The sequence below is a fragment of the Malaclemys terrapin genome, chromosome 3 (assembly GCF_027887155.1).
Source record: "Malaclemys terrapin pileata isolate rMalTer1 chromosome 3, rMalTer1.hap1, whole genome shotgun sequence".
Taxonomy (NCBI): domain Eukaryota; kingdom Metazoa; phylum Chordata; order Testudines; family Emydidae; genus Malaclemys; species Malaclemys terrapin.
In genome coordinates, this window is record NC_071507.1 from 172,515,509 (window position 1) to 172,539,251 (window position 23,743).

The 23,743-nt window shown below is 38.9% G+C and overlaps 1 protein-coding gene across 11 annotated transcripts in view; it reads right to left on the reverse strand.

The window, feature by feature from the left end:
- The window catches only part of MYT1L (myelin transcription factor 1 like), a 382,005-nt gene extending 360,078 nt beyond the window's left edge, over positions 1-21,927 (reverse strand). For 10 of the 11 annotated variants that reach the window (XM_054024376.1, XM_054024375.1, XM_054024374.1 and 7 more), the window contains exon 1: positions 21,841-21,927. The gene's annotated coding sequence lies outside the window, so the exon portion shown is untranslated. Of the gene's footprint in view, positions 1-14,618; positions 14,649-21,840 lie in introns of those variants that run through there. The other variant, XM_054024369.1, reaches the window with a different exon arrangement.
- Between the last annotated feature and the right edge of the window lie 1,816 nt (positions 21,928-23,743).

The window sequence follows — 23,743 nt, forward strand, 5'->3', positions numbered from 1 at the left end:
TACCCCCTTCCCTCCCCAGAGATCAGCATGGCTCTTCTCTCAGACTGAACACTACAGCATGCGTACATTTTTATAAGTGGAAAGAAAAAGAAAGAAAGAAAGAAAGAAAGATTTTATTTATGTTATGTTCCAAGTTGTGTCCTTCCCAATGTAAACAAACAGAAGTAATAGCCTTGCTAGTCAGTAAGGAGTGACGTTGATTCAAAGAGGAGTGGAAGGGTTAATTTTCCACCTTTTCAATGGTTTGACAGACATTTTCTTTGGGCTTATTTTTCCTTCTGTGACACATGCATTTTGTGGTTTTCGGTTTCAGCTGGAGGGAATGAGATGCAGATGTGGGGGTTTCTGGCTGGCACACTGGTTAAGAATTCCGATTAAAGGAGCCAATCACAACAGAGGATTTATAGTAGCCAATAAAATACAGAGATTTGCGATTCATGGTACAGAAATTTTGAAGTATTTGTAATGTAAACGCAGGTTCCTGTACTCTGGGCTGCCTGCACTATCCGAGTACAGATTCCCATCTGCTGCATGGTTATTGAGCAATAGCTGTACTGTGATAATTCAAATCAGACTCTCAGAACCAATCAATATGCAGAGAATTGCATAACTGGAAAAAACACTACAGTTATGCACTGTTAACATATACAGCATTACTGTACTCTGATAGGCTCATACAGTTCGATTCCAGCACAATTTTTAATACAGGATTCTGTAGTGTGAACACAACAAGCTCCTCCAAGGAAGTCTTTGTCTCTAGTATACTGCTAGAGCACCAATGTAAACAGGCACCTTTGTTTGCTGCAAATGTGCAGCTACAGAATCTGCCACATGATTTACCATTTGTTTCAGCTGCCACAGAAATTCTCCTTCTGTTGCAGAAATCCTTGATGCTTTCAGATTTGCAACAATTTCAACTGCCATTGTGTTCTATGTCTCTCCACCAATTCTACTGCTTACTTTTCTTCCCCACTAATCTAAAGAATAAGGGCCCAGTCCCGCAAATACTCTCTAATGGGTGTAGACTTACTACCATAAGTTGTTTCAATTAAAAGTACACAATGGGGTTGGGTGACCAGATATAAGTGTCCCAATTTTTCACACTTGCTTTTAGGAAGTGAGGGGAATAGTTGAGTATATAAGACAAAACATGTAATATCAGGACATCTGGTCACCTGACAATTGGGATCTGACAAAACTGTAAACACCAGACACAGAATCCTCCTTCTCACAGCCTACTGCTGCAGTCAGAGTGGAACCCTGCTGGAAGCATATCACTGCAGAGTTACTGTCCCAGAAACCGAGCCTCTTTTTTATTTTAAATGCATACAAGACCAAGTCCAGTAGAGCACTTAAGTAGGTGCATAACTTTAAACACATTCATAGTTCACCTGGCAAGTAGTGAGCTATAGATTGGCTAAGAACTGGGCATATGCTAACGTGTCCTATTATTTTTGTTACCCTGTCCTCCCCCGCCCCCCCCTCTCCCCACACTCACCTCCATCACCTCTTTATCTCATCATATCTTGTCTTTTATACTGTAAACTCTTTGGGACAGAGACTGTCATTTGCTATGTATATTTGCACAAGATCGAGCTCAATGGGGCTCTGATTTGGCTGATGTCTCTAAGCTCTACCACAGTAGAGATTTTAAATAATAAGTTCCAATGACTTCAAATGAGCTTTGAGGAAGGAATTAATTTGAAAGTTGATTTCAATGGGACCACTAACAGGGTAAAAACTATGCATGTGCTTTAGGTTTTGCTGGTTGGGACCTTAGCTATTACCTTTAACTAGACTTGGAAGGTTTCAATTTTTATTGGTAAATGTTGGTAAACAGCAATTTCACTGAACACACAAACTGACCAAATAAAAGTATTTCCATCAATAATAAAATTTACAGATAACCAAAGAAAAATGCAGCTTGAGAATTTATTGATTTAAGGATATTTACTTTGTGTATTTTTACATGCAAAGTTGCCAATTTGTGTTTTAACAGTTATAAAGCTTTAACTTTTTGAATCTCAACTACTGTCATTAAATAGTTATTGACTTACCTCTTCCATAATTTCCCACAACTATGAAAATTTAAAATCAATAAAAATAAAAAAGCTTAAAAATAATCAATGTTGTTATCTGTCCAAATTATAAAACAATAAAAATCAAATTTTGTCAAGCCTGCCTTTAAATTTTGAATGAAGGTGTGTCTGTTCTATAAATTTTGTATTTAGTTAGCTTGAACAATATTTTGTAGCCTTGTAATAATATTTTATTTCTCCAAAACTTTCCTTGGTTTTTAAGAATATTCACATTTCTAGGAGATTAAGCCATGATAGGGGACAGATTTTTCCCTTCCTGCATGCGCGTCCCCATTTTCTTTTTAAAAATCATCCTATCCCCTCCAGAAATTTTCCTGATTATTAAGATTTTTTTTATTTCAAATTATTTTTACTAGTCCATACGGACAACCAAATAACGATGTTCCTTCCAGTGGTGTTTTCTCCTGCCTGTGCTCAAATCTGATGTATGGGGTGCAAAAAGCCAACATTTGCACTTCATATCCCAAGAATGATCATATAATATTAGCTTTTTGCAGCCTATAAAGGTCCAGTGGCATATTCCTACACTTTTATTTCAATGAATATATTTATTTATTTTTGTAAACATATACTCTGGAATGATTCTATAATCAACCAATACTGCTGTAGAATTTTGCCATGGAGTATATCGCTCATGTACAGCAGAAATCAAAAGAGTATTACCACAGATACCAAGTCCAATGTGTTGCAGAGTATACAGGGTCCAGAATATAAACTGTATAACAGGCTGAACTGGTTTTGGAAGAACTCATATTCAGTAATTCCAAACACAGATAAACCTGCCCACTTGTGTACAAAGCACATGACATTACTTGTACCTCACCTACCAGCACTTAAAGCTGCTGTAACTGACATTATGGACAATGGGCCTGCTTCTCCTCTCATGGGCTTTGGTGCGAATCATGATTGGACCTGGCTACTCTAAACCAGCTCAGGCTTTGCCTTCTCTGGGTGAGGAGTTGGGGTGTTTTCATTTTTTTTTTTTTTAAAACAGCAAGATAACTAATGCATGACAGTTATCTTACTGTAAAATCCTACGTGAAGACAAGGCGCTTGTAGTGTTTACCACGAGGTAATTAGGCAAACTCAGCACTATACCCACTCCCTGTGGAGGACCTTGCGGTAAAACTAAGGTTATATCTACATTGCAATAAAAGACCCGTGGCCTGGCCATGACTTGCTCAGGTCAGCTGGCTTGGATTCCAGGGTAAAAAATTGCAGTGCAGACATCCAGGCTCCGGCTGGAGCCCAGGCTGTGAAACCCCATGATGTGGGAAGGATCTCAGAGCCCAGGCCCCAGCCCAAGCCCTAATGTCTATATTCCAATTTTTAGCTCCGCAGCCCGAGCCCCATCACCCCAAATCAGTTGACCTGTGCTCTGAGACTTGGTGCCACAGGTTTTTAATTTACCCTAAAATGCCTTGCTTCCAGTGGTTTGAGCATTGGCCTGCTAAACCCAGGGTTGTGAGTTCAATCCTTGAGGGGGCCACTTAGGGATCTGGGGCAAAATCAGTACTTGGTCCTGCTAGTGAAGGCAGGGGGCTGGACTCGATTACCTTTCGGGGTCCCTTCCAATTCTATGAGATAGGTATATCTCCATGTATTATATTATGTTTTTACAGTAAGATAGCTAACACCACACCCCTTTTTGTCAGTGAAGATGTAGCCTTAGAATACTAGTAGGGGGCTGCTTTTGGGATTGTGTGAAAGAGGCTTTGTCTTTTTAAGGAGGTTCCAAGTTTTTAGTTTCCAAAACACAAAATCTTTTAAATAAAACCCCAAACCTGTTTTTTTTCCCTTTTATTTGGTCTTGAGCTATATCATATATCTCTATTTTACCTTCATACCCAGCCTTCTGCCAGAGTACAATATTGTTCCACAAGAGTTGATAAGCCACACTTAGAGTGAAATTCTTCTCTCAGTAACAACAGTGTACATCCAAAGAAACCCCACTGATATCAGTGGGGACACTCTGGGTTTACATTGGTGTTACAGGGAGAGGAATTTGGCCCTTAATCTTCTCTAGCTGTGACTAAGTCAAGTATTGTGTCTCTCTACAGTGCAATGAACCTACCTGTACACATCACACAGCAAATCAAGCAGCACCATACAGTTTACATTTTCTTTTTGTATTAGGCAGCTTTGTAAAGTCCCTACAACTTGATTCTGTGAATTCTCAGCATCAACCAATAGCAATACAAAGGAAAGTGGTAAGAAGTAGGACATGATGTTTTGATAGTGAGGCACTGGAATTAACCTGCTTCCCCTGCTCTACAACAGGCTTGACTTATAACAAACTTGCATTCCCCTTAATACAAACAAACCAGATAGAACTGGGTTTGGGGTTTGTTTGGGGTTTTTTGCTCATTTTATCCCATCCCTCTCTTGGATTCACACTGTTTTTCATACTGCCTCATTATACTTTAACTTCTGTGATTCCATGAAAGGAATTTAAGATGGAGGAGACAAATGAAGCCAACCAGAATATCTCCCTGCCAGTGCAGGATTGATTCCTACAATATTATTTTCAGTGCAGTAGATGTGAGATACCATAGAAAAGATTAATCTTTCCTCCCCAGATGATTTTTAGGAAAAAGAGAAAGGGGGCATGGTAAAAAACAGAACACTTCATCTAGAGGGACCTGAGCTGTGTTTTACCTAAGAATTTTTGCTCCTTTAGGGATATTTTGAAGACATACTAGAAAACTACCCATACTAGGACAAATTGAAGTCCATGGAACTAAGTCAGTTTATTCCAGCAGAGGATCTGGTCCTAGGCCTTATACACAGTTAGGGAACCTGCTTTAAAAATCAGTTTTGGTTTTGACATGTTTTGTCCAACCATCTTAGACAAGTCCAACATGCCCATCTGTAGACGCGAGTCAGGTTTTAACTCAGCTCTAACACAGTTTGGCCCTGTTGCCAATGGTGAGCCAACCCATGTTGGAAACCAGTCCAGTTGGATCATTCATATTTAAACATGGCTCCCTAACTTTGTTAAAGAGCCACTCTAGGTGGTGCTTGAGGCTTTATTGGGAAAGTGCAGGAATTCTGACTTTTTAATTCTAGACCCTGGTATAGGAAATGTCTACTGAAACATTTGTTCTGGTTGTGTGAAGTGGCACAACCCTTCTGATCACAATTTTTATCTTTTTATATTTCCCTTCTTGCTCTTTGTGGAACAAAATACCACCTTCTTTTCAATTAATTCCTCTTCAAATTATTTTATTCCCTGGGGTTCTGCAACCTCAAGTTTTTAAAAGGTGATATCTGCACCACTATGAGTTTTGAATATCACCTAGTATTCCAGTGCCTGATGTGTCTGCACTGTGTTGTCTGTCTAATATAGGTCAGATCTTACAAAGTAATCTGCCCATGCTGACTTTACACCTGCACAGAGCTTCCATCATTGCAATGGGACTATGTGTGGGTATCAGTGTCAATATGGATGAGTCCCTTTGCAGGATCCTTCTGTTTGCACAGAGCTGAGCACATGAAGATGCTCAAATTGATAATAGTAACATCGCAAATATAATTTCAGTGCAATGTCACAAGATGCACTGACTGCAAAATCTTCATTGCTGCACAAAAACAAAAGAAGAAATAGTGACTAATTTGTTTCCCATAAGTCCCCTACAATTAATTATAGTGCTGGCTATGAGAGCTCTCAGGTTATGTGTATACTACAAGCGCCTCAGCTGCACAGCTGCAGCACTGCAGTGTACACACTTACTTCAGTGACAGAAGGGGTTTTCCATCCTTGTAATAAATCCACCCCCTCAAGAGGTGGTAGCTAGGTCAATGGAAGAAGCCATCCATTGAACTAGCAATGTCTATGCCAGGGCTTAAATTGGTTTAACTAGGTCTCTGGGGTGTGAATTTTTCACATCCCGAGCACCAGAGCTAGATCAACCTAAGCTTTAGGTGTAGGCCAGGTCTTAGTGACACACGAGAATGGACTAGTATTATCTTCTGATAATGTATTTTGCCACAAAAATATAGATGTGTTTGTCTGGGGTATGGGACTGTTATTAGGAAGCTTAATAACAATAGATGCGTGGGATTTTGACACTGGGTCCATTAGATGAGTTTAATGAAAAAGTGCTACTGCTTCTGTACTAAAAAGCCATAGTGTATCTATATTGTCATGGAACATTGGACATTGATTTCATTTCACTGCAATATCCAAAGCTACTCTGTTATCAATGCCATCACATGGTAAATAAGAAATATGCATTTTCCTACTTATTCTCTTTTTCTGAAATTGATCTTTGGTAGCTGATCATCCAAAAAATAAAATAAAATAAATAAATAAAAAGTTGCATTGTAGGCTTAGGTCTTTGTGTTGGTTTCATTGGAATAACACCCTAACCAGGGCCACTTATGCTAGGTATTTATAAACACATATAAAGACACAGTTTCTGCCCCAAAGCATGCATCATTGCATGACGTAATAGCTAAATAAACTACCCCACCCAAAATATTGCATTACCTGTGTTGTCTAGGCAACTACACTATTGATTCCATCAGCATTTGTAATAGTCTCAAATCCTTACCCCAGAGCAAATGTTTGGTTTTGTCATGTTAAGGCATATTAGGTCGGAGTGTTCCATTTCCCTCTATCATAATGTGCTTTCATAATCAAAATTATCTCAAAGTAAAAAAAGGTACTAAGAAAACAGAGTAGGGAAAGGCGAGTTAAGTAAGCCAATTGCAGTTGGCGTAGAACCGGTCTTGGGCAAGTCCTTTAACCTCGCTGTGCTGTAGTTCTCACCCATGTGAAAAAGGGTAGAAACAATATAAACTACCCCAAAGGTATATTGTGAGTCTTAGTTAATGAATACATATTCATGCAGCACTTTGAAATCTTCAGGTGAAAGACAAGAGAAATACATTTTATATTATTTATGTTTTATCTAGTGCTTGTGATCTAGACTTCAGCAAAATCGCATGCCCCAGACAGTTACTGGTCTGTAAAGAAAAGAAAAAGATAAAGAAGCACTAACAGGCAGATATTCAGTTGCCCTCCACCTAGTCCAGTTACATGAGGTCAAAGTAGGTATAAAGTGCTGCCTTTCTGCTTTAACATCATTCCACACCCACTTTCCACTAGTGCAGATGACTATACAATGTACCTTGTAAGGAAGACTCAGGACTTCAGACTCAAAGAAAACTAAGCAAATGGGAGAAATTATAAAGTAGAAGTGAATGGTCTCAAACACCACTCTGCTCAGCAGGTTTTCTTGGTTCATCAGGCAAACCTTAGTAAGAAGACTTATGCGAACACCTCTGATACTATTTTGTCTCTAAGGCCAGTGCCAATCAGAAAACACATCCAGAAGAAAAGTGTTAGTGCTTGTCACCAACCTGAGAAATCAAGTCATGCTATTTAACACCACCAAGGGCAGCCTGTCCATATCTCCCTTCCTCCCCGCCTTTCCCTGCTGGCTGAAGAAACTGTTAAAAGAACAAGAATAGCTAGCAGCATGTATTAGAAATTCTCTTGATAGCCGCACTTGCAGACTTCCAGTGCCACCATCAATTTCCAGAATATATCCTGGGTTCTGCATCAAAAAGGACATGCTGAAATAAGATACCATGGCCTAAAAAAAGGGACAGAAAGGAAGAAAATCAGGATCAAACCAAAAGAAGTGTCCTGATAGTCCATCTACAAAGCCATTTGTAATGGAAAAGCAGCCCAAAAGACAGGATCACTTGATGATATGTGCAACTTGTTTTAAAGCAGTCTGATGCATCCAAGACTATTTTCTGTCTCTGTAATACAGTGAAGAGCAGGGGCAAACCAAGAACTCTTGCAGGTATCTACACCTCAAGCAAAGGCCACAGTCATTGCATCCAAGCCATCACATTGATGGTCGCTATTCTGGAAAAAAAATATGTATACTGTTGAAGACCGTCAAAGACCCACTGTCCCTCTTCCTTGGTTCTCTGCTGAAGTGGGATTATTGAAAACCCAATTGTAAGAACAAAAATAGAGCTAATAAGAATTTAAGAATTTGAAGTCACTGATACTATTGGCACCTGTCTAATCCCAGCCCAAGCTACCTGAAATTCATTTTTGTGGAACCCACAAGTGACTTGGAGGTGGTAGAAGGTGTAGCAAGGTCTCTGGCTTAACCACTTAGTCCCCAATCCTGCAAACACTTACAGACATGCTTAACTATCAGTCAGTAGTCCTATTAAATTCAATGGGACTACTCACGTGCATAAATGTTTTCAGAATCAGGGCCTTACTCTGTTATGAAGGATAGTCTTTTTTACTGTCTATAAACAGCCGTCTAATTCTCTGAAACTGTACGAATTCTCTCCACATATCCAGCAGATATTTGTGATTATTAATATTATGTCATATACGCATTCTGTGACATAACTGTGGGATCACCTCTCAAATCTGCCATGAGGTATGCATTGCTACATACATGTCTCTGATGATGCACATGCAGAATATATCATATGACTGTTTATTTACTAAGAGCAGTCCAACACTCTTGATTTGCATACTGAAGCTCTAATGAGGTCAGTGGATCGTCTGTACACAGTTTAAGAGCACTATGAGGCCCTGGGAGAGAGAGAGAGAGAGAGAGAGAGAGATTGGTAGTACTGGTTAATTAGCTAGCAAGATAAGGTCCTAACCATGATCAGGAAATTATCATGAAGTCTTCAATAGCTATCACTTATTAAATGTTTAATAAGAACAAAAAGTTACTTGCTGGTGTTAAAAGCTGATTTATTGATACAAGTACACTAACCCTTTCATAGGGTGACCAGATGTCCTGATTTTATAGGGACAGTCCCGATTTTTGGGTCTTTTTCTTATATAGGTTCCTATAACCCCCCACCCCCATCCCGATTTTTTACATTTGCTGTCTGGTCACCCTACCCTTTCAATAGATCACTGTTTTGATCATTAGTGGTTCAGTCTATTTGTAAACAGGTACAATACCGTGCCTCTGGAGAGGACAGGAGAACATTTCTTGGCTAGCATTATGGGTGTTGAGATCTCACGGGGAAAGATAGTAATTTAAAAAACAAAAACCATGATAATGATTTATCAGAAAAAACATATTCAGTAATGAAACTTCAAATTCAATGTTAGAATTCATATTTTTTGGACAAACTGACAAACCAGTGAAGGCACCTGATTCTTAACAATGCAATTGATAAACCACAAATAAAATAATCATGTTTCAGAAACTGAATTCTATTGTACACATTTTTAATGTAATAAGTTTAAACAATGGAGGATTGTGCTTTTGCTACCACTAATGTCAATGACAAAACTTTTATTGATTTTAATAGGAGCTGGATTGGGACCTTAATTCTGTTAAAATGGCTATGTAGATAGAAGTGTCTCCTTATTCTAAGGTTCATGTCTGGCAAACTCCTCTTGGATCAGTTACTACTGATCTTTTTGATATTCAAAAAGGCAAGTAACCATTAAATGTATGTTTAAGTACTAATTGAAACACTAGGTCAGTTTTAGTCACTGGCAGGGTTGGACAGAATAAACAGCTACAATTGATTTGATAATTCCAGATTTCAAAGTAAATTGAGTTAGATTTGGCTCTATGGTAACATAATAATATAAAATGCTCTGATATACGTGGAAGCTTCTGCATTTGTCTTGTTTATATTTTTCTACTTTCAAATGGACAGCAAAAACAGATTCTACTGGCCTACTACACTACAAGGTGGCAATGCTGCTTATGTCACACACAAAGGTCATAGATGAGTAGCGATGAGACAGGCCTTTCTGTCTGCACACACATAGTCAAGAGGTCTTCTGTCAATCAGTATATGCCGTATAACCAAAGCACACCAAAAATTTTACACCGGAACCATAATACCCAATAGCTTCCACAAACATGTCAAGAGTTCTAAAAATACTCATACAACATACCTTGTCTGTGCTCATCAATATGGTTTCTAAAATATTTTTAAGGTATTTTACTTAATTACATTCCTTGTGAAATCTACACAAGTTCTCCCCAAAGCAGTTTCAATATCATGATCGCTCTCTATAGATGTACTTATTCCCTGGCATCAGTATTGTTCCCAGCCTTGCAGCACGTACAGCTTCACATCCAAACTTGGGCCTCTTACTCCTTGAGACAATGGAGGAACAATTCAGCATCCCTGAAACTGTCTTCTGGCACTCCCTACTTAGCAGCTAAACTGGCATAAGCTACTCTTAAATTCAGAAAATTAAGACATTTGATTTAGCTAATCATTCTGGGGAAGGAGATAAGAATTAAAGGGATGAGCCAATGGCAGTCAGCAGCACAAGAGGGCAGGGGAAACCCTTTAAAAGGTATTCCCTGATCCTTAAGCGTGAGTCTCTGCTGCAGCACAAAGGAATCCCAGAGCATTTACTGTGAGTGAAAAAGAGATCACTCTCCATAGTTTATCCAAATAAGAAATCTGAGATGTCTTTTCATTGTGGGGGTTTTGTTTCTTTTTTTTTTTTTTTTTTGGACTGAGCAAATGTTCATGAAGTGACAAAGATGGACAGGGTTAAATGCTGTAACATAGCACTTATTCACACCACATTAGGCAGAAGAACACTAAAATTAGGCATAAAATTTTATTCCCTTGGTAATATACTCCTGTCCTGATGAGAGAGAATGGGAGAAGAGGGAATTTCCCTTGGAAAAATAAAGCAAGCCATTCACAGATTAAATAAAAACTGGCCCTCTTTCAAGTAAATATCCCCATTCTCCCAGTCTTTGTGAAATGTGTGATGATTTGTATAACTATTCCTGTAGCAGAGATCAATGAAAACATAGGCCATTCATTGATCAGTCTGAAGGATCATCTGAATTACTGTATCTATAGTATTTGCCTATACATTCTGCCCTTAAAAAGCCTAATTAGCCACAACACACAGGAGGCTATAGTATATTGTTAGGTCTTAAACGTAAAGGGCTAAATTCATCATTGGTGTAATACCAAACAGATGTATTTGGCCCAAAGTCTTACTATATATACACAAGGGCCTGATCCAAAATTTATTGAAGTCAATGTGTGTCTTTCTTTTGATTTAATTTGAGTGAGAACAAAAGAACAGCCTTCTCAGACCCTACCGAGCAAGTAATTTTTAAAAAGTCCACAGCCTTACCCTGATTCTCCCCACCACTGCAACTGGTGATGAGCAACGCTTTCCATAGACCCAGACTCTGAAACAGCTGGAGTGTTGCCAAATGAACATGCATCCATAGTATACCATGCCCTTTTTAATCAACTTCCTAATTAAAAAATGCCATGCTGGCATGAAGTATGAGAAATGTAGGCTTCAAATAATTCACAAAATAATAGCACCACCCCACCCCCCCAAACACAGGGTAGGTTGAAAAATCTGTGATCTTACAGATGTTTATATCTCTGCACCAGACAAATTCATAATCAATTTCCTTATGCCTGACCCTCAAGATGTATTAAATTTATCCTGAAGGAAACTGGTTTCAGAAACCAATTGCCCAGATGCATTAGACAGGTGGGAGTTTCAGTGAACCAAAGGGTCTACTGGCAGATGCAACATTGATTTCTGAATGTTCACAATCTACCAGACAGCTCCATAGCAGACTTGATTTGATGGCTCTCTATGGGGTGCCCTGCAGCCTTGATTACTTCCACAACCAGGTTGGCTAGGACTGTTATGTGGTGACTGTGCTCTGTGTTTTCAGCTTCAGTGTAAATGTATCTCTACCCAAACTTATAACTATGCTTACTGCCTTCACTGTCTGAGCCCATTTAAGGTTTCCCTCCCCCCCTTAAATTCTTTGTCATTAAAATCTGCTGCTCTCACTCGGAGTAAGATGGTCATGATGGTTCTCATCAAAGCAAGATGTTGTAGAAATTCTATAGGGAAAATCTCTTTCTCAGCATACTAAATATATTTGCTTTGCTCATGACTTATTGACCTAAAGCATGCTTTATTTAGAGAACAGTGCAACACATGGGCTGAATGCTGATTCACTGCATGAAAATCTGAGTGCACTTCTATAGGTATTTAAACCACCTTTATTAGTATCATTAGGCCTTCTCATCACTTCTGGGGGGAAGAGGGATGAGGAAGGGGCGGAGGAGTCAGCAAGTAATTTATAGCCTTGAAGTTTTCTTGCATTATACTACCAAGAGCTTCACAATTGCATTCAAAGTTGACCTATGTGATGCAAACATTAATCTAGTTCAAATCAATTAAAATTACATGCAACATTTCCACAATAATGTTCAGTGGTACAAAAATCTTGAAAAACTCTTCTGCCACCAGTGAGACAACTACAGTACTCAGAGTTCATCAGGAAATAGGTTCTGACATAGGAAATCTTCATTTTTAAAATGTGCATATATTATGTATTTTAAAAAATAATTTACATGCAGATTACTTATGGAAATGCTGATGGAACTATAACAATTCTGTATTTTCACTGCCTTAGTTTATAGCAAGATTGCTACACAGAAACAAAACAGTATTCAGAAGAATACTTTTCCCTCAATCATGTAGCAAAGTTTCAACACCTGAATCAATATTTAAGATATTTTTGCTAATAATATTTGCATTTGATTAAAATAGTTCCTTTTTATATACTCAGCTCTTTACCATTAAAATGAAATGAAACCAAAAGGGGGAAAAAAAAAAAAACTAGTCGGCTATAAATCCAGAGAAATAATAAACCAATAAATATATTTTAAGTCTCTCTTCCTCTTATTTGTCTTTATATCCATACAGTAGTTTGATTCTACAATTCATAAAAGATGCAGTACTGCAGAGAAGAAGAAAGTCATCCTGTGAACTAAAAACTATTGTGATACAATTTGGGCCCCTTTAAAAATGCAGGAATATGCCTGAGTAGTACAGTCTAAGACAAAGAAACCACTGCAGATGAAAATACTAAACCAAACTATTCTCCTTGTGTTGCCAGTTCATGCTGATAGATTGAAAGGCAAATAATTTAATATTTCATCCTCCAGAAAGTTTACAGTGTAAATTAATCATAAAATCAATTCACACTTTTAAATTAGCTTAAAATGTATTGAATTTTGGATCTGCCAGTTGTAACTTATTTCTTTTCTTTGTTTCAGTTGATAAATGAATATAATAAAAAAAGCCAGCAATAGAGACAAACATGATTTTTTTCCAGTTAGATTCCATTTCACTGTATGTAGTTTTACCTTACTTTGTTTTTCTAATGTTTATAATTTTATTCTGCAATTCAATGTAAGTTTATTTGTTTAAAAAATATACAACTATACACACACACACACTACTTGTCTTCACCCTAACAACCAAGTTTAAGCTAAGCATGCAAAACTTGAACAAACACTATGAAATGATCAAAAGCAACTACACACTGCTTGTTAAGAGAGAATAGTTTATTCCAACATTTTTTGTTTGGAGTTTTTGGCATGGTGAAGACTTCTTCTGCTTGTTTGGTATTTTATGAAAATAAACTACTACACAAGTATGAAATGCCAAAAAGATAAAAAGCTATATTCCCTTTGAAAATATTCACTGTTGTTCTCCAAAGCAAAATAGTTAAAGATGACTCCTAAAAATACAAGCCTCTAAAATGAAAGCCAATCATTCTTTAACTGCTCTGCAATAGTCAGAAAGCTATGTAAAGACAATTCAATGATAGTCATTTCTACCTAACATTAACAGCAGTTAAAAAATTAGGTCAGTTAAAATGAAAATCTCCATTTTTAAGGAGATTAAGAACCATTAAAATAGGATAAAACTATTCCTAAATGACTATACAGAGAGGGAAGCAAATTCAGCCAATTTTTAAAACACTCCATGTTGTAGTATATACAACATTATAATTATGTAAGAAATATATGTCAATGGATGGTCTATTAGAAAACTAGGATTCTATTCATGTTCAGTGTTCAGTATTCTCTGGCAGAATTTTGAGTAATTAAAAAGCTGTTTTTATTTATTTTCTTGTTTTTGTTTTCAGCCTGCTCTTCAATAAAGAGCCTCTCTCAGCAACACAGAAATCATGTTTTTTTTCCTCCCACTAGCAATATGCAGATCTATAACTTAAGTTTGGGTTTTAGAATCATTAGTGAGTTGGCTGGTAAATAAACTACAATCTTATTCCAACCAGGAAAATACATACCAGTTAGAATTAATTACTTCTAGCATTTACTATTGTTACTGGACGGACATTGTACTAACAAATATTAAATATATTTAATAATGGAAATTTGCAAATGCTAATTTCAGAAAACAATAATCACTAAGGGCTCGATCCTGCTCCCATTGAAATAAATGGCAAAACTCCCCACTGACTTCAGAGAGAGCATGATCTTGCCCTGAACAGTTCAGATAATCTCCAGATCTTTGCATATGAAAATATGTTGAGCAGTTTAGCAAAAAAGTATAGCAAATTGGCTATTCTTTTGTTAGTGTCCAGAGAGTTGAACTTTCCTTCACTTTCTGAACAAGAGCAAAGTGACCTGAGAACAATAACAGTGAGAAAAGAGCATATTTACCTTGAGGAAAAGCTGAAGAATTGCAAAACAAAGTAGTCCAAATGAATTATCTATGCATTGCAGTCCAATTCTGCACCTTAAACTAGGCCACAGTCTGTCAGGCAATCATTTCAGCACCAGCCACCCTGCCTTCCATCTTAAGAGATTCACCCAGAAAATTGACAAACCTGCTCCACGACAACAAAACTCTTCTAATGCTTTTGAACGCCCACCATTTGTTCTCCATTCATCCAATCAACTTTTCACTGCACATCTTCTCTTGCTACCGAGGCTCAGAGACAGGATCACTTCTCATCTGTATGCTAATTATTTTGCCACATGGACAAAAGTAATAATGCTTTTAGACAGGAAACCAACGGGCCTGAAGTAGAAGACAGAAATTAATAAATTGACACCACTAAACGATGCAAAAAAGATGAGCATGCGTGCAGCACTGTGGCTGATGGATCAGCTGTAACCTCCATTTAAAAGCAGCAGACAGACAGGCGGTGGGCTACAGAAAACCTAGGCTGTGTAGTATGCATCAAGAACAAGTTCCCTTAGAGACCACATTACTGCAGCAGAATAACATCAGTAGCATATTGCTGACTTACCCTCTCTCAGTCTGCATTCTTTAAGCAATAAAAAACATATCCATTTTCCCAAATCCTAATGTTTGTGTGAGGGGGACTTCACCTCTAAGCAAGATATTTTTTCAGCTATAGTTTTGGCTTAAAACCAATATTTTTTTAACTCTCCTGTTTATTAGGCTTGCAATAGTCAGACAAGATTGGGGCTGTCTACTATAATGCTTCCTGCATTGTACCCACAGGCCCCTAAATCTCTGGAACAGAATGTGTATCATGTGCAGTGCTGTATTTAATGTAATAGATGGGAACAGAAAATACCAGTTAGACTGTTAACAGATAGGAGTAGGTGATGCATCTAAAAATACCTCCTCTAGCACTGATCCTATGGCAAAATGGAGCTTGGGTAAAAGAAATCTTAGAACATTCAGCAAACCTGTACACTTTTAAATGTTTACTGTTTTTAAAATGAATAAATATAAGTTATTTGCTTGCCACTAAAACTACCTTCCAGTGTGTATAGAGTTAACTCAAATTTCTGAAGCCTCATTTATTTTACCAGCTAGCACCATATTCTCTCTTTTAAAACAAAGGAAATAAACTATTTCCAGCTGGAAAGATTACCAAGCTTCTACCAATGATATAAACTTGGGCAAGGAAACTTTCATCTGACAAACAGATCAAATGTAAACAATCTCATATACAAAAGACTAAATTTGCATGTGGCTTTCACAAAAATGTTGCCAGCAAAATCAGGTTGATTTTGTAGCTCTGGCTGCTTCAGACTAGTAAATGAGCTGTATTATCAAGGAGAGGGTCTTTTTCACTCAAAGGGACACTCAAATTAGTACATTCCCCCACCCCCCTTTATAACACTCACTGTCCTGACAAAGCCCTTTTCAACCCTCTTCCCCTCCCCCAACACGGTAATAAGCTTCACTACAGAGAGTCTTATTTAATAATACTTCTGTATAACGCTCGAAATATGGGGCAGGGCTCCCGAATGAGGTTATCAGGAGGGTAAAGGCTCCCTTTAAATCTGTCCCCTAAACATGACATTTTCGTACCAGGCTGATATTTGTGACCTAGCTAGAACTGCAGCGCTCTTTACACAAAGTCAAACCAAATGTATTTATTAACAAAACGACGGTAAGGAAAATGCAGCCTACTTTAAATACTCAAAGGGGCTTGGCTGCAAGGGAGCCCAGGCTTCCCTGCTGCACCCTGCCCTCCATACAATAGAGAGAGAAGTAGAGCACCTCTCAGTAAAATGGTCAGCAGCTACCAGGCAAAAGCCGTCCTTCAAAATCTATTTCTGCCAAGCAGATATTTTTCGTATGAACAGGCGCACACGGACGCAGGTTGACTTGGTTGCCCTCTTTATTACCATGGCATTCATTGCAATCCCCCTGGTTCCTCCACCCTGTTAGTTTGCTGCCTACAGTGATGCTCTCTTCTCTGCAAGCAGCACCATTGCAGACTTGCAGAGGGGGACCATGCTGGCCACTGTTTCAGCAGCAGAGACCGAACACCAAAGGGGTGAATCGCAAGAAACACCTTTTTCCCCCCCAGCCCTCAGAGGTAATCCCTCTAAAGCTCGAGTCTGTTGGCTGACGTGTTGAGACCAGACATGTTGGTTGCTACAGAGGTTACAATTCCCTTCCCATCTAGCATTGCCAGAAATCACGCTGCAGTCTGAAGGGGGGGAGCCTATCTGTGTGTAAGTAGCCCTTAGCATCTTGAGCCATCCTAGCCGCTCCGCAGCCACAGGGATAACAAACTTTGACAAGGGAGAGGGGTATTAGAAAAGGGGCTAAATCACAGCAAACAGGATGAGGAACGTGCTAGCAAAAGCAAAACCCTCGGTTGCATTAATTGGGAGGGTGGGAAGTGGAATGTTTCCCCATAAAGCAGAAAGGATTTGTGTGTCTCTCCTCTCCCCTCCCTTCACCTCCCCAACACACACCTGTATTTTCTGTAATTCTTCTCTGTCATCTCCGATTACATCTACCTACATTCCCAGGACTCCTCGTGACGCCGGCGCCTAGAACGGGCAACACTCCAGGAGCACCCATGGGGAAAACATTCGGAAAGCTCGAGCAATGCAGGTGCGACACGCAGGGGCAGACGCCGAGACAGTGAAAGCTGTTCCATAAAGTAAAGAGGAAACAGAGACAGCTTCTCAAGGAGAAACGCCTCTCCTGACCTCTATGGCGGAAAGCGAGTGCTAGCTACCATGTCTGCTGCTTTATGCAGCAGCAGGAGAGTGGCTTTAGGTTTTTTAAGCGAACTAAGTCACCATTAAAAATAACAATCAAAATGTAAAAACACCTGTCAAAGAGTAGTCACCAAAAACAGCCTGTATATGCTTCTGTTGTTTGAGGTCACTTTTGGGTTCAGCATTTTACGGTAACTTCCTCTTCCTTGGGGAGAGAGGAACAAACCCAGCCCAACACAAAACCTGTCCTTTTTCATATGCCACAAGTTGACATGCCACCTTACCTTGTCCACATGGTATTAGCATGAGGCTGAGGCACATACCTCCTGACAGGTGTTTACAAACTTTGCAATGGCTGGAAAACGTTTGCACCTGGCAAAAACCTCACATTCTTGTTCAGATTTAGAGCTGAGGCAAAGAAAGGGCCCAGTCCTGCTGTCATGGAAGCCAGTACCAAAACCGCCCCGTGGGAGCAGGATGGAGCCCAGAGTTAGCTGCATAAATTAGAAGCATTTGCACACAAACAAAAAAGACTAGTGTGGAAAATAACCTGGGAGACTGGTGATTCATTGGCCTAATTGTCCTCTTAAGACGTGAGGGTATCGTGTTAATGGTCTGGGATGCCTCCCCTTTCCACAGCCTGTGCCTCTTCAGGGTGGGGGTTGTAGTGGGAGTGGGGGGGGGGGGATGTTAAGCGGCGTTAATGAGAGAGCACTGTATTCTTTCTGAAGGCTACGTTAAGTGAACTAATTTCAGCTGACCTATACTGGAAAACCTACCATTTCATTTACTTTCTCACTAGCGGTAGTTTCTTGGAAACTACCGGAAGCATAACTCATGCACGAGTCAAACTTACTACTGTTAGCTGGAATTAAAGTCCTGTATTTATTAGAAAGGGGGAGGGAGGGGGAAGCAACCAGCAGCCTTAATTAGACTGCCACCGTAAGAACCTGTTCCTGTACAACCCTCCCTATGTCCTTTATTAAAGGTATAGCCTTCTAAAACAATTGCGGGTAAAAGTACTTCTGGAGGAGGGAAGGCAGGAGAGGAGGCAGGTGACAGGAAAAGATTTATTCTTTCTTAAGAGCAGGTTTTCATTGACATACACTGTTGACAATTGTGTGAAAGTCGGCTGTACAGTAACCCCACAAAAGGTTAAAGTAGGTTCTGTGACGACGTATTTGGAGAATTTTGAAAATAGGTATTAGCCATCCAATGGACTGTAGTGGCTGCAGAGGAATCGTTGGAATCTATTGTGGTACTAGGTACTGGGATATTTTACATGCATTATTTAATAGATTAACAGCTCTTCAGCGAGGCACTTTTAACGTAAAAGAATTTTTATTTTAATGGTTCGCAATAGTTTCTTTGAAGTAATGACCAATGCTTGACGCAACATAGTTTAATGTGTGGCTTCAATTCTGAATATAGAGCCATGTTCATAAAGAATAGGAATGAAAGAAAAATGTGACAAAAGAAGTTACTGCGCATGCGCAGTAGCCAGTTATTAAATGATAGCAATATAACTTTTACATAATAAAAGTCACATACCAAACTGCATAGCAGCAGATCATGCACTAATACTATGCGAAATGTCTTGTTTTAAACAAATCATGCCTAGTCTGATTTAGCAATCTCAAACCAGAAAACGATTGTATTATTTTTATTGCAACCGAAAACAGGCTAAGTCGTTTATATTATGTATTCACCAACAGGAGATCTTTTAGACCAAGTTTCAGTCAAACAGTGCTTAGCAATGTCAAACTCCTGAAAACTGGGGTTTGCAATGCAGGGACGCTTCCATCGATGCTGGTGCCAGTGAGGGCAGTCATAATGTTGAAGAATTAAGCTTGATATATATATGTTTATTCGTGTAAAACGGAGGAAAACTAGTGGCATTAACTCAGTGTGGAATACTTTGAAGAGGCATCATTGAATATAACAACACCTGTAATGCCATTATATCTTGATAGTAAAATTGCATGGATGCAAGGAAGTACTATTTAAACTACAGTATTACGTTGATTTCACAGACTAAACAAAATGCATGCAAGGACAGCTTTTAAAATGAAAGAAAGAAGCATTAAAGAGCACAGATTTTATATTTTTACCCCAGCCATCTTCATATTGTCTCATTATAAAGCATAAAGGCGTCTCTTGCTTTTACCTCAATGAGCAGAATCATTAAGGTGATGAAAGTAAGTCATTTTCACATTGCCAGTAAACTAGTAGGAAGTCAGTCAGTGCTGAATGTAATTGCTATCAGCAGCGGACAGCTCCTGGTGCTGAAAGGGAAAGGCAGAGAAACCTCTTTCACAATAGCTCACTCAACCAGCCTTTGAAAAATCACAGCAAAACTGAATGAGGTGGCAAGTGCTCGGGCTGAATAGCTCTGTCTGCAGAACAATGGCAGCCAACTCCAAATCCTACTATAATCACATTAATGAGATTAATCAGTGAATTAGCAGTAGTCAAATGTCAGGGTGGCAAGGAGGAATCCAACCAAGCTTGATAATTAACTTTTTGGGGTCAGGGAGAGAGAACCAACTGTGCTGTCTCTTAGGCTTTTTCAGAAGTTTACCCATTTCTCTTTGGAAGATCCTAACAATTCAAGAGGAAAAAATAAATAAAAAGACCTCAACCTGTTCATGCTACAAGACAGTCTGCTAATAACACAGTATCGTGTTACTTTTCTCTTACTTTCAGTGGAAGTCCATTGTGGAAACTAGCATCATTTCAAACAATCCACCCAAACGATCGGAGCTACACTGTGTTCAACTTTGAGTGTGAAATTAGTTTTGTAATCCAACGTCCGCCACAAAATAGAATATGCATGATAAATAAGGCAGATAACAAAAAATAAATGTCATTCCCTTTAAGAATCTATGGTACAAGATACATATTTGGGGAGGGGAACAGCACCTTTTAAAATATTAGCAGTCACATGTTATCATGATGATAATCTACTACTGGGTCTATTGGAAACTGGTTCTTATAACAAAAACAAAAATAAGTATAATTTTAATTAAATAATTTAGTGGAACTTCCTTTCTGTGTCCAAGTCAGAGATCTGCCATATTGTAACTGACCTGAATACGAGTGAAACTTCTTTTCCTCTGAAATTCAGCACCCAGGATCATTTCAGTGTTACAAGGAGTTACTATGCAGTATTAAATTTAGAAATAAGCTTCTTTGCAAATGGCAAATAACTGAAATGCAATTATGTTTATTAGCAAAAAAGGGGATGCTGCATAATTCACTTTCTGCCTTTTAAAGCAACAGTATTGTCAGCCATCTGAAACCTTTGTAATTAAAAAAAAAAAAAAAAAAAAACCTAAGCTTACAAACACTTCTATGGAAATGAATGTTAAAAACAAAAGCAACAAAACTTTGGGTGGTAGTTTGTCTACCTGAGATTGTGTACAGTGTTCATAATAGAGAAAAATGACTTGCTTTTGTTTAATCTTATCTAGTCACAAATACAAGTACAGGAAGAGAATCTGCTTAACGAGTAAGTTTTAATTACTTCAGATTCCTTTTTACAATCTTCAGCTACTTTTCAATGTTTATTATATTTATAATTTTCACCAAGTTTATATAGACTGTAGCTCTACATTATACAATATTTTCTTCAAGGTGTACTTATCTGAACTATCTTTAAACTGAAGTATAGGAGGATGAAGATTTCAGCACGGTATATTAAATGAATCAACATTATTTGTAAAGCTGGTTCTATGTTAGGAATAATATACCATGTCAAACTATTGTAGATTTGAAATATTTAAGAAAGTTATCTTTAAAATGCAACTTTTATGTGATTACCTTAAAAAGTATAAATCCATTATTTTTCTGTCACTGTGCCTTCAAATCATATTTTATATAAAAAAGCATCGTAGTTTAGTATCTTTTATTTAATTGTGTTTGAATAGCTGTATTGCTCAAGTATTTTATGGGTATCAGAAGTTGTCGTCTCAGGATCTTCGTATCAAAAGTACTGTACAACATGCAGCAAGTTTATATAAACAACATGCTTAATGCAGCAACACATTTTTGTGCACTGAAATCAGACTTCAGTATATTTCCTAACTAGCCTGTAGTTCAATACAATCTCTCTGCACAGCAACACTGCAAGAACTTAAAAAGAGCAAACAATGGATAGTATAAACTATTGAACAACTGCAAAAACCAATAGCCACCCTCCTAGAATCAACTCCCTGAATAAAACACAGCCCTCACCTACACCATTAACTATTACAAACTAACCACAATAACGACATTTCAGCATGGTTAAGAAACAGCCCTGTCTCACGACAACTTTGAAAGGATGAGGAGTAAGAAGCATACCACAGAGACCCAGAAAAGGCTGCTTTTTTTCTTCACTGAACACTGAAAAGATACCCCACGTTCCAGGGATTAAAAAAAAATTAAATACACCCACCAACACTGAGTAAAAATCAGGGGGCTTCAAGAAGACTGCAGGGAAAAAGCTCTCTCACTCTCCTTAGTGTGCAGAAGCTTAGGGGGGAAAATGTCGCCCTGGCAGGAATGACAAATGCAGCACGATAGGCTAGCAGGCCTGAGGGATCTGTTTTACTTCCACATACATCCTCTAATGCACGCACTCCCACTCATCCTCTCGATATGCTTCCCCCCCCCCCTTTTTTTTTTCACCAGCTCCAAATCCCCGGCATATGACCTTCTGTTAAATAGATAAAAAAAATTTGCTTATCAGTCATGCAAATGAGGCTGAATTCATTTTCCACAACAGATGGCCTCATAGATAATGATGATGGAAGAGAGAAAATTGAATGTCTCTCACAAGGTGGTCATGGCAACCGAGAGCAGAATCATATCAATAATAAGCTCACTGCATAATAAGGTTGTCAATCCCACAAATCAAAGTCTCCAGCTAAATCAGGTAGCCCACCCCCAAGTCGTTACCAGGTAAATAGAGAAATGGACCGCGTTGGTGGTTGATTTTAAACAAAAACAAAATAAGGAATTGTGAAAAGAAATGGCAGCTCGAGCAAATTCTGAGACAAAATTGGAAGAAATAATCAGGAGAGATTCCTCCCCCCCCCCTAATTGTTTTATTGGATGATTTGGGGAGGGGGGGTTGATGGGATTTTACATGGGATGAGTATATATTAATAGCGAGGCTGATATTTCGAACTCGGTCTGCTGCTGGAGCCTTTCTCCCCACCCTGTCTCTGATGTGGAGTGCTGCATTGATGCAATAGCAGTTCGCCTCAGGCTTCCACCTTGGCTCCCAGGGGGCCACCCCGCAAAATGAATCAGCAGCCATCCTGAGCAGCCTGATTAAAATGAAAATGGCAAGGCACATGTCTGGGCGGAACTAGAGCTGAGCAGAGCTGCCTGTCTGGCAAGCATGCTCAATATAGCTTTTGCTAATAATGGCTTACTGCCTTTCATTTTTAAAGGTATTACCATCGTCCCTTCCCCCAACCCCCTCCCCCGGTGCTGGCTTTCCCCTCCCCCCCGCCAATTGTATATTGCTCACAGTTATAGTCTGCCAGACTGACATGCAGTTATTGTGAAAAGACACACTGTCTTCGCAGGGAATTTCTCCTCAAATATGCTGAAAAACCCAAGACAACCTATTAACATGCAGCTATAAATTATTTCCAGCTATTAGCTAGAAAACAGATCGCGGGGAGGGGAGGAAAAAGCCCCAGCTAGGTACAGTCTAATATCCTGAAAGGGAGCCTTTAGGGAAAAAATCATTTCTGTATCCCTTCCCCTGCAATCGTATCTACATCACAAAGCATGCCTAGCAGCACATGAAAAAGCATCGGTCTGCAACACTATATGAAATGTATTTAGGGAAAATCCCGCCTGAGCAACAATTCTAGGAAAACTCCCCAATGCAGCGAATTGGATGTACTGAGAAAGAACAATTGAACTGCAGATTTAAAATATCACCGTTCAGCTGAGTATAAAAACACTGTTCTGGGGCAATCAGATTTTTCCAGCATTAAGAATATTAATACACGCCCAATATTTTAAAGTTGGCCAGCTTTGTTGTTTTATGAGGGCTTCAGTTTGCTCTTCATATTCCTTCTCTATTGTGTGGGTGAGACTCCTCCTAGGCAAATACTGCGGTGGCAAAACTATAGCTTCGGCTCTATGCATATTATTTTTATACACATACACAGACCGAGATGCCTTCAGTTAATTCCTGTTTCTGAGACGTGCTCTTTCCTGCACTCTACCCCCGATGCTGCAGTGTGAATCAGAAATCAATAGAGCTGCTCTAATGGAGGTTCCACTCAGCAAAGCGGCTGCAGCTGGCTGTGCGCAGACACACACACACACACACA